We start from the raw sequence: 11,139 nt of genomic DNA on the forward strand, positions 1-11,139 counted from the left end.
CCACAACCTTAGAAATTAGGAAAAACCTCCAATGTCCCCAAGGCCATTCCAATAGTGTAGGCTTCCTGGGACAAACAGGGGTGATCTCACACCAGCTGAGCAACTACCTCCACTCAGACCTGGAGGCAGATGTACCCTGTGAAGAAGATTGAATCGGACAGGCCCCTAGGCACTAATTGGATCCATTGCTTTGGTTTCCCGACATCTCTCCTCAGAGGCCTGCCTTCCAATACCAGCCTATGGGGGTTTCCTGAGGCAACCCTCAGAACAAATCTCATTATCACATGGGAAACTTGTGCATTGGAGCTGTGTCAATACCTCCGGTTGGAAGAATCCTTCAGGGTCTGGCGCCACCGCCCCATTCCAACATCACAGTGGACACTAACCCACGTTATAACCCATCCATTTGAGATTCCACTTCACTAATCCCCCCTGGTTGCTCCCCCAGAGCCAGCAGATCGAACCTGTCTTGTCACAAGGTGACTACTGGAATGCCATGCGGGCTGACCAGGCATCCATCCTTAGAGCCCTGCTCTGGAGTCTTTCCATATGGGTCATCCTGGAGCCATCCAACAGGTCTCAATTGTCCTGCAGAAGGAATCCTTGCAGTTTGGAGAACCTCACTATTCCCATCGTGGGAAAAGTCCATGACCTCGTAATGCCCCATCCCCTTCATGAAACGGCCATTATGGATAGAAACTCCAACCTGAGCCACGTCTGATCCTCGCCTTGACTTCAGATGCACAAGATCTCAATTCAGCTCTGCAGAGTGTGCTTGCATTGCCAAGCCCCCGCTCCAAAACATAAGCCTACCTATTGTTCTCAGACTTTCATCCTCACACTCCTGGCCCCAAAGCCCTCCAGTTTAGCAATATCAGAGCAATAACAATGCAACACTCTGCGTGACCTCCAGAATAAAAACGTTGCCCTATGGGGCTACCCAGAAACACCAATGAAGATCAACCTGCACGCAACTTGACTGAACCACAATTATATGGTCTACACTGGGCACTACTGCCTTGTCTGACACAGCCTGAGCCCGGACCTCCCCACCGACACCCAGGCAGCTGGCAGCACACTGAGCACATCAGACCCGCCATGGCCTTAGGTCGTCATCTCTTCCCAACCTCGGTTTTCAGGCTTCAGAACCTAGACCTTATCTCCAATCACTGCCCAGCAGTGAATGTGATGGAGATATCAGAACTGCTCATTCCCCATGGCAAGAAACCTTGTGGTTGGCATGTTATCCAACTTTCAGTGTAGGAAAACCAGAGTGGCCCGTGAGGTCCGCCCATTCTTGAGGGCCCCGTTGGGCACAAGCACGCATTGTGACCCACAGAATGAGTTTTGTCCTCAAGTAAGGCCTGTCATTGGCGGGACCAAGAGCCCACATATGGGGCTTGGCATGCCCCTAGGCCCCAATTCTTAACCAAAGGTCGGGTTGTCGAGTCATACCTCCCCACGACTCTGCTCTGGAATACACCTTTTGGTGGGACACCTGAGGTAAAAAACAGAAAGGACTCCTCCCGTCCCACAGAATGACACCAAACTCTTAGGATTGGGGCAAATCCCCGAGAGGGAGACTCGTCCATGGCCCATGAGGCCACCCCGACATTCCATGGACATCGGTGATATGTCGCCCTCGGCCCCCAAGAACGACAACCAGCCTGGCATGGTGTTAATGATTCGTCTCTTTATTTCAACAACTTTCTTAGCTTATATGTGTCAGGGTGACCAAAAAGGGTCCAAACAATGGGGAGAGCCGATGAGAGTCCTGTTACTATGCTGATTAAATTTGAAACAGCCAATGACTATGTCCTTCTTTAGGCGGGCTTCACCAGAAATTTCGGTGTTCACTTGCAGCGTATTTTGCTGGCAGTGAGCCAATTGCCATCATGTAATGGTGGGGACTTTCCTGGCCGGAGGCGGTCCCCGACATCTCCCACTTTTTTGTTTTATGGCAGAGATCGTGCCTGTCTTAGGTCGTCAGTAGCAGAAAACATCCTTACCCTTCATCAGACACAAGATATCGATGATCTCTGTCCTGTCTTAGGTTGGTATGTTTCTCTACTGATCTTATCCATCTTTGACTACCGATCTAGCATGCTTAACCATATCTGGAGAGATGTCCCAGCCTCTATTGACATAAGGGCTTGTACTATAGCTCGGCTCTGCCCTCGCTGCTATCTTCTCCATTGGCGAACTTTTCTGAATAGAAGCAGAATGCCAATAAGAAGGAGGACAAGAAGACCAATTGTGCCAGCCCATTGTTTGGTGAACTGGAACATATTGCTGAATGTTTGAAATAGCTCTGGGAGGGAAGCTGGTTGCACACGCGTACTCATGTGAAATTTTGAAAATTGTCAGACCAATCACCCTGCAAATACTGGGAGAGCTGTCGGGAGACATTCTGTAAGTTACTCATATTAGTATAGGCTATGGGAGTTACACAAATTGCCGGGAAGTGTGCTATACATCCCAGTCCCAATAGGGCCCCCAATATGTCCACTTGTTCTTGAACCAAATCCACTCTCTGGTTGACTATCAGGATTCCTGCTTGCAGATGTGCATTGATCTGAGTGTGTTTGAAGGGCAGCCACCGTTCCTTCTGCAAGGGTGTTCACCGCTTCTGCAGTGGGTCAAGTTGCAGCAAGCGAGACTGCTGCTGCCGTGGCAGCTGCTGTAGATATAGCCAATGCTGTCACAATGGTGGCTGTGATATGAAAATCTCTCTTCTTTCTGGATAGCACCACCGGTAACTTGTCATCTGGAATGAAAACTGGGATAGGAACATGGGTAGGGATACGCATAATAACAGCCAGCTTGAAGGCCGTGACATTCCAGCACTGGGAGAGATAGCAATTCTTAGTGCAAATCAACGTATCATTCAGCTTGCTAGCATTTGTTACGAGGGAAAGGAACGGTGGCAAACGCATATGGGAGTGGGCTGATAAATAATATTATTGGGACAAGACACATTAACTGTTGTCTCAAAGGTACCAGAGTCATTTTTTTTATAAGAACAGTTGAGGAATTTGCTACCATTTAACATGGACACTGCTGAGATATCAGTACATGCTCCTAGCAAGTTACAGACCTGCCATGCATCAAAGGGAGAGGAAGGAATATGAGAGAATTAGTCACTGGTAAACGATATAGCCATGCTTTAACCACTGCTCACAGCTCTCTGGCTTGAGTCGGCCGCAGGAGGTATAGGATCTCCAGAGTTATCATCAGCATCTTCAGCATCATGACTGGTGTTCGGAGGCAAGGCTGCACGCACCAGCCGCTCTGGGATCCAAATTGGAGCCTCCTTTTCCTGTGGAAAAACACATACAGACCCCCTACTCCATACTAACACTGGATCTGGTCCATTCCACTTTCCTGTGAGGATGTCCTTCCAAAGTATTAAAGGCTTAGGGGGAGCAGCAGAAGCATTTGCATGTCTGTATGCAACTGATTTACCTGTTTTGTCCAACGTTAAAAAATTCAAAATAAAGAGAATGGTGTTGAGCTTATCTTTAGGGGACCTGAAGGTTTCCCCTATTCCCCCTTTTTGTTTATAAAGCGCATTTTTTATTGTAAGATGCGCGCTCTCCACAACACTCTGTCCTTGTGGGTTATAGGGTATTCCATGTATCAAGTGAATGTCAAGTTGTTGTAGGAGGGCTTTAAAGGGTTGTGAGGTGTAGGCTGGACCATTATCTGTCTTTAACTGGCGTGGCTTTCGCCATGCCGTGAAAGCCTGTAGGCAATGGGCGATAACATCTCTGGATATTTCCCCCATAAGCACTGAGGCAAAAATTATTCCAGAGCAGGTATCTACAGAGACATGAACATATCTTAACTTTCCAAATTCTGAAACATGTGTGACATCCATTTGCCATATATGATTAGGTAACAGACCCTTAGGATTAACCCCCAAGGACTGTGCAGGTAGTAAAGTCATGCAGTTTCTGCAGGAGACTATTATGTCCCGTGCCTGTGCTTTTGTTATGTTAAATTTGAGGCGAAGAGGGGAGGAGTCAAGACGGCGGAGAAGTAGCAGGCTGAGACTACCTCAGCTAGCAGGAGATCAGCTAGAGAGCTTATCTAAAGAGTGCAAACACCTGCAAATCCATCGGCAGATCGAAGAGAAGAAGAACAGCAATTCTAGAAACAGAAAAACAACCACATTCTGAAAGAAGAGTTCCTAATCTCTTCAATCTTTTTTTTTAATTCTTTTTTAAATTCTTGATTGAATTTTTAATTCAATCTCTTTTTTTTTAATTCTTTTTTTCTTTTCTTTCTTTCTTTCTTTTTGAACCTCTTTTTATCCCCAAATCAGAAGAGATCCTAATCTCTTCAATCTTTTTTTTTCTTAATTCTTTTTTAAATTCTTGATTGAATTTTTAATTCAATCTCTTTTTTTAATTCTTTTTTTCTTTTCTATCTTTCTTTCTTTTTGAACCTCTTTTTATCCCCAAATCAGAAGAGATCCCAATCAGAAGAGATTGGGAGATCCCAATCAAAGGAGATCCCAATCAGAGGAGATCCCTCACCCAATCGTGAGGGGGGAGAAATCCCCCCTCATGATTTGGGATCTCTTCTGATTTGGTTAAAGCATATTTTCCTGGGATTGTTGCCACCCTTTTAGTATTTTACTTGCTCATTCATATACTCTTAGCTGGACAAAATGACAAGGCAGAAAAATTCACAACAAAAAAAAGAACAAAAGGCAGTACCGAAGGCTAGGGACCTAATCAATACAGACATTGGTAATATGTCAGATCTAGAGTTCAAAATGACAATTCTCAAGGTTCTAGCCGGGCTTGAAAAAGGCATAGAAGATATTAGAGAAACCCTCTCCAGAGATATAAAAGCCCTTTCTGGAGAAATAAAAGAACTAAAATCTAACCAAGTTGAAATCAAAAAGCTATTAATGAAGTTCAATAAAAAATGGAGGCTCTCACTGCTAGGATAAATGAGGCAGAAGAAAGAATTAGCGATATAGAAGACCAAATGACAGAGAATAAAGAAGCTGAGCAAAAGAGGGACAAACAGCTACTGGACCATGAGGGGAGAATTCGAGAGATAAGTGACACCATAAGACAAAACAACATTAGAATAATTGGGATTCCAGAAGAAGAAGAAAGAGAGAGGGGAGCAGAAGGTATACTGGAGAGAATTATTGGGGAGAATTTCCCCAATATGGCAAAGGGAATGAGCATCAAAATTCAGGAGGTTCAGAGAACGCCCCTCAAAATCAATAAGAATAGGCCCACACCCCGTCACCTAATAGTAAAATTTACAAGCCTTAGTGACAAAGAGAAAATCCTGAAAGGAGCCCGGGAAAAGAAGTCTGTAACATACAATGGTAAAAGTATTAGATTGGCAGCTGATTTATCCACAGAGACCTGGCAGGCCAGAAAGAGCTGGCATGACATTTTCAGAGCACTAAACGAGAAAAACATGCAGCCAAGAATACTATATCCAGCTAGGCTATCATTGAAAACAGAAGGAGAGATTAAAAGAGAGATTAAAAGAGAGAGATTAAAAGCTTCCAGGACAAACAAAAACTGAAAGAATTTGCAAACACCAAACCAGCTCTACAGGAAATACTGAAAGGGGTCCTCTAAGAAAAGAGAGAGGTAGATCAGAAAGGAACAGAAACAATATACAGTAACAGTCACCTTACAGGCAATACAATGGCACTAAAATCCTATCTCTCAATAGTTACCCTGAATGTTAATGGGCTAAATGCCCCAATCAAAAGACACAGGGTATCAGAATGGATAAAAAAACAAAACCCATCTATATGTTGCCTCCAAGAAACTCATTTTAAACCCGAAGACACCTCCAGACTTAAAGTGAGCGGGTGGAAAAGAATTTACCATGCTAATGGACATCAGAAAAAAGCAGGAGTGGCAATCCTTATATCAGGTCAATTAGTTTTTAAGCCAAAGACTATAATAAGAGGGAGGAAGGACACTATATCATACTCAAAGGGTCTGTCCAAATAGAAGATCTAACAATTTTAAATATCTATGCCCCCAACGTGGGCGCAGCAAACTATATAAACCAATTAATAACAAAATCAAAGAAACACATCAACAATAATACAATAATAGTAGGGGACTTTAAAACTCCCCTCACTGAAATGGACAGATCATCCAAGCAAAAGATCAACAGGGAAATAAAGGCCTTAAATGATACACTGGATGAGATGGACATCACAGATATATTCAGAACATTTCATCCCAAAGCAACAGAATACACATTCTTCTCTAGTGCACATGGAACATTCTCCAGAATAGATCACATCCTCGGTCCTAAATCAGGACTCAACCGGTATCAAAATATTCGGATCATTCCCTGCATATTTTCAGACCACAATGCTCTGAAGCTAGAACTCAACCACAAGAGGAAGTTTGGAAAGAACACAAATCCATGGAGACTAAACAGCATCCTTCTAAAGAATGAATGGGTCAACCGGGAAATTAAAGAAGAATTGAAAAAAATCATGGAAACAAATGATAATGAAAATACAATGGTTCAAAATCTGCAGGACACAACAAAGGCAGTCCTGAGAGGAAAATATATAGCGGTACAAGCTTTTCTCAAGAAACAAGAAAGGTCTCAGGTACACAACCTAACCCTACACCTAAAGGAGCTGGAGAAAGAACAAGAAAGAAAGCCTAAGCCCAGCAGGAGAAGAGAAATCATAAAGATCAGAGCAGAAATCAATGAAATAGAAACCAAAAAAAACAATAGAACAAATCAACCAAACTAGGAGCTGGTTCTTTGTAAGAATTAATAAAATTGATAAACCCTTGGCCAGACTTAACAAAAAGAAAAGAGAAAGGACCCAAATAAATAAAATCATGAATGAAAGAGGAGAGATCACAACTAACACCAAAGACATACAAACTATTATAAGAACATACTATGAGCAACTCTACGCCAACAAATTTGACAATCTGGAAGAAATGGATGCATTCCTAGAAACATATAAACTACCAAAATTGAACCAGAAAGAAATAAAAAGCCTGAAAAGACCCATAACCAGTAAGGAGATTGAACCAGTCATTAAAAATCTCCAAACAAACAAAAGCCCAGGGCCAGATGGCTTCCCGGGGAAATTCTACCAAACATTTAAAGAAGAATTAATTCCTATTCTCCTGAAACTGTTCCAAAAAATAGAAATGGAAGGAAAACTCCCAAACTCATTTTATGAGGCGAGCATCACCTTGATCCCAACACCAGACAAGGATCCCATCAAAAAAGAGAGCTATAGACCAATATCCTTGATGAACACAGATGCGAAAATTCTCACCAAAATACTACCAATAGGATTCAACAGTACATTAAAAGGATTATTCACCACGACCAAGTGGGATTTATCCCAGGGCTGCAAGGTTGGTTCAACATCCGCAAATCAGTCAATGTGATACAACACATCAATATAAGAAAGAACAAAAACCATATGATACTCTCAATAGATGCTGAAAAAGCATTTGACAAAGTACAGCATCCCTTCCTGATCAAAACCCTTCAAAGTGTAGGGATAGAGGGCACATACCTCAATATCATCAAAGCCATCTATGAAAACCCCACTGCAAATATCATTCTCAATGGAGAAAAACTGAAAGCTTTTCCGCTAAGGTCAGGAACATGGCAGGGATGTCCATTATCACCACTGCTATTCAACATAGTACTAGAAGTCCTAGCCTCAGCAATCAGACAACAAAAGGAAATTAAAGGCATCCAAATCGGCAAAGAAGAAGTCAAATTATCACTCTTCGCAGATGATATGATACTCTATGTGGAAAACCCAAAAGACTCCACTCCAAAACTGCTAGAACTTGTACAGGAATTCAGTAAAGTGTCAGGATATAAGATCAATGCACAGAAATCAGTTGCATTTCTCTACACCAACAACAAGACAGAAGAAAGAGAAATTAAGGAGTCAATCCCATTTACAATTGCACCCCAAACCATAAGATACCTAGGAATAAACCTAACCAAAGAGGCACAGAATCTATACTCAGAAAACTATAAAGTACTCATGAAAGAAATTGAGGAAGACACAAAGAAATGGAAAAATGTTCCATGCTCCTGGATTGGAAGAATAAATATTGTGAAAATGTCTATGCTACCTAAAGCAATCTACACATTTAATGCAATTCCTATCAAAGTACCATCCATCATTTTCAAAGAAATGGAACAAATAATTTTAAAATTTATATGGAACCAGTAAAGACCTCAAATAGCCAAAGGGATATTGAAAAACAAAGCCAAAGTTGGTGGCATCACAATTCCGGACTTCAAGCTTTATTACAAAGCTGTCATCATCAAGACAGCATGGTACTGGCACAAAAACAGACACATAGACCAATGGAACAGAATAGAGAGCCCAGAAATAGACCCTCAGCTCTATGATCAACTAATCTTCGACAAAGCAGGAAAGAATGTCCAATGGAAAAAAGACAGCCTCTTCAATAAATGGTGGTGGGAAAATTGGACAGCCACGTGCAGAAAAATGAAATTGGACCATTTCCTTACACCACACACAAAAATAGATTCAAAATGGATTAAGGACCTCAATGTGAGAAAGGAATCCATCAAAATCCTTGAGGAGAACACAGGCAGCAACCTCTTCCACCTCAGCCGCAGCAACATCTTCCTAGGAACATCGCCAAAGTCAAGCGAAGCAAGGGCAAAAATGAACTTTTGGGATTTCATCAAAATCAAAAGCTTTTGCACAGCAAAGGAAACAGTTAACAAAACCAAAAGACAACTGACAGAATGGGAGAAGATATTTGCAAACGACCTATCAGATAAAGGACTAGTGTCCAAAATCTATAAAGAACTTAACAATCTCAACACCCAAAGAACAAATAATCCAATCAAGAAATGGGCAGAGGACATGAACAGACGTTTCAGCAAAGAAGACATCCAGATGGCCAACAGACACATGAAAAAGTGCTCCATATCACTCGGCATCAGGGAAATACAAATCAAAACCACAATGAGATATCACCTCACACCAGTCAGAATGGCTAAAATCAACAAGTCAGGAAATGACAGATGCTGCCGAGGATGCGGAGAAAGGGGAACCCTCCTACACTGTTGGTGGGAATGCAAGCTGGTGCAACCACTCTGGAAAACAGCATGGAGGTTCCTCAAAATGTTGAAAATAGAACTGCCCTATGACCCAGCAATTGCACTACTGGGAATTTACCCTAAAGATACAAACGTAGTGATCCAAAGGGGCACGTGCACCCGAATGTTTATAGAAGCAATGTCCACAATAGCCAAACTATGGAAAGAACCTAGATGTCCATCAACAGATGAATGGATCAAGAAGTTGTGGTATATATATATACAATGGAATACTATGCAGCCATCAAAAGAAACGAAATCTTGCCATTTGCGACAACATGGATGGAACTAGAGCGTATCATGCTTAGCGAAATAAGTCAGGCGGAGAAAGACAACTATCATATGATCTCCCTGATATGAGGGAGTGGTGATGCAACATGGGGGCTTACGTGGGTAGGAGAAGAATCCATGAACCAAGATGGGATAGGGAGGGAGACAAACCATAAGTGACTCTTAATCTCACAAACAAACTGTGGGTTGCTGGGGGAGGGGGGTTGGGAGAAGGGGGGTAGGGTTATGGACATTGGGGAGGGTATGTGCTTTGGGGTAACTTGGAAGGGGAGATGAACCATAAGAGACTATGGACTCTGAAAAACAATCTGAGGGGTTTGAAGTGGCGGGGGGTGGGAGGTTGGGGTACCAGGTGGTGGGTATTATAGAGGGTACAGCTTGCATGGAGCACTGGGTGTGGTGAAAAAATAATGAATACTGTTTTTCTGAAAATAAATAAATTGGAAAAAAAAATTTGAGGCGAAGGGTTAAAGCATTCACATGGAACAGCTTATGATAATATCTCGCCTGTTGCACCGGGTCCTCAATGGCAAAGACAAATTCTCAATCTGGTTAAGGAGTCTGCTAACCGATTACCTTGTGTCAGGGGGCTGGGTAAGGTTGTATGAGCTTGTATGTGGCCAACATAAAATGGAGCCTTCCTGTCCCAAACTAATGTTTGGATTTCTTGTAATGCCTTAGAGATAGTAGACCTGGCATTAATAGAACCCACATTTTCAATGATAGAGCTTGCACCACATATCTACTATCTGATAAAACGTTGAAGGGTTCTTGATGAAACATTTGAAATGCTTTTATCACTGTGAGCTGCTCGGTTTCTTGGGGAGAGGAGCTTTGAAATAGGAAGGTCCAACTCTCTTCTTTGGTAACTATAGCTCCTACTCCTTGCTTAGATCCATCAGTGAATATAAGCCTTACATTACTGAGGGGTTTGTGGTGAGTGATCCTAGGGTATATGATTGGATTGGATAAACTGAACTTTAGCCATGGATGTGATGGGTGGTGATTATCAAATTGAGCGCATGCTATAGTTATCAAAATGGCCCAGTCATCATCACAGGCTGCTAGGCACTTTATTTGTTCCTGCATATATGGTGTTATTATAGTATCTGGTTGTTTACCAAACCCTGCTATACTAAGTTTAATCCCTTTAAGTATAACGGCGCTTGGGTACCAAGGCGAGACCTTCCCTGGAGAGTGGGCCAAACTAACCCATGATATGGGGCCAGATTGCCAAAAAACTGCAGTGGGAGCTCGTTTTTTGGCAAGGACACAAAATAGCAAAGGTTTGGAATAGTCAATTCTGTCTATCTGAGCAGCTTCTAGCCTTTTCTGGATCAGATTGATAGCTGCTTTTGCCCCCTCAGTCAACTGACGAGGAGAGGTGAGGTTAGGGTCTCCTTTAAGTGTCTCAAATAAGGGTGACAATTCCTGATCAGTGAGTTTTAGATAGGGCCTGATCCAATTGATATCTCCTAACAATTTTTAAAAATCATTTAATGTGTTTAGGTGATCCATCTGCAGGGTTATCTTTAAAGGTCTGACTTTAGTATTCTCTAACCTAGTTCCCAAATACTCTTTAATGGGTATCATTTGGACCTTTTCTGGTGCTATGTGTAATCCGAATCTCTCAAAATGTTTGAAAAGAAAGGAAAGGGCCTTCTCAATATATTGTTCTTCTTTATGGCACAGCAGAATATCATC

The sequence above is a fragment of the Neovison vison genome, unplaced genomic scaffold, assembly GCF_020171115.1.
Source record: "Neovison vison isolate M4711 unplaced genomic scaffold, ASM_NN_V1 Scaffold_094, whole genome shotgun sequence".
NCBI classification, from domain to species: Eukaryota; Metazoa; Chordata; class Mammalia; order Carnivora; family Mustelidae; genus Neogale; species Neogale vison.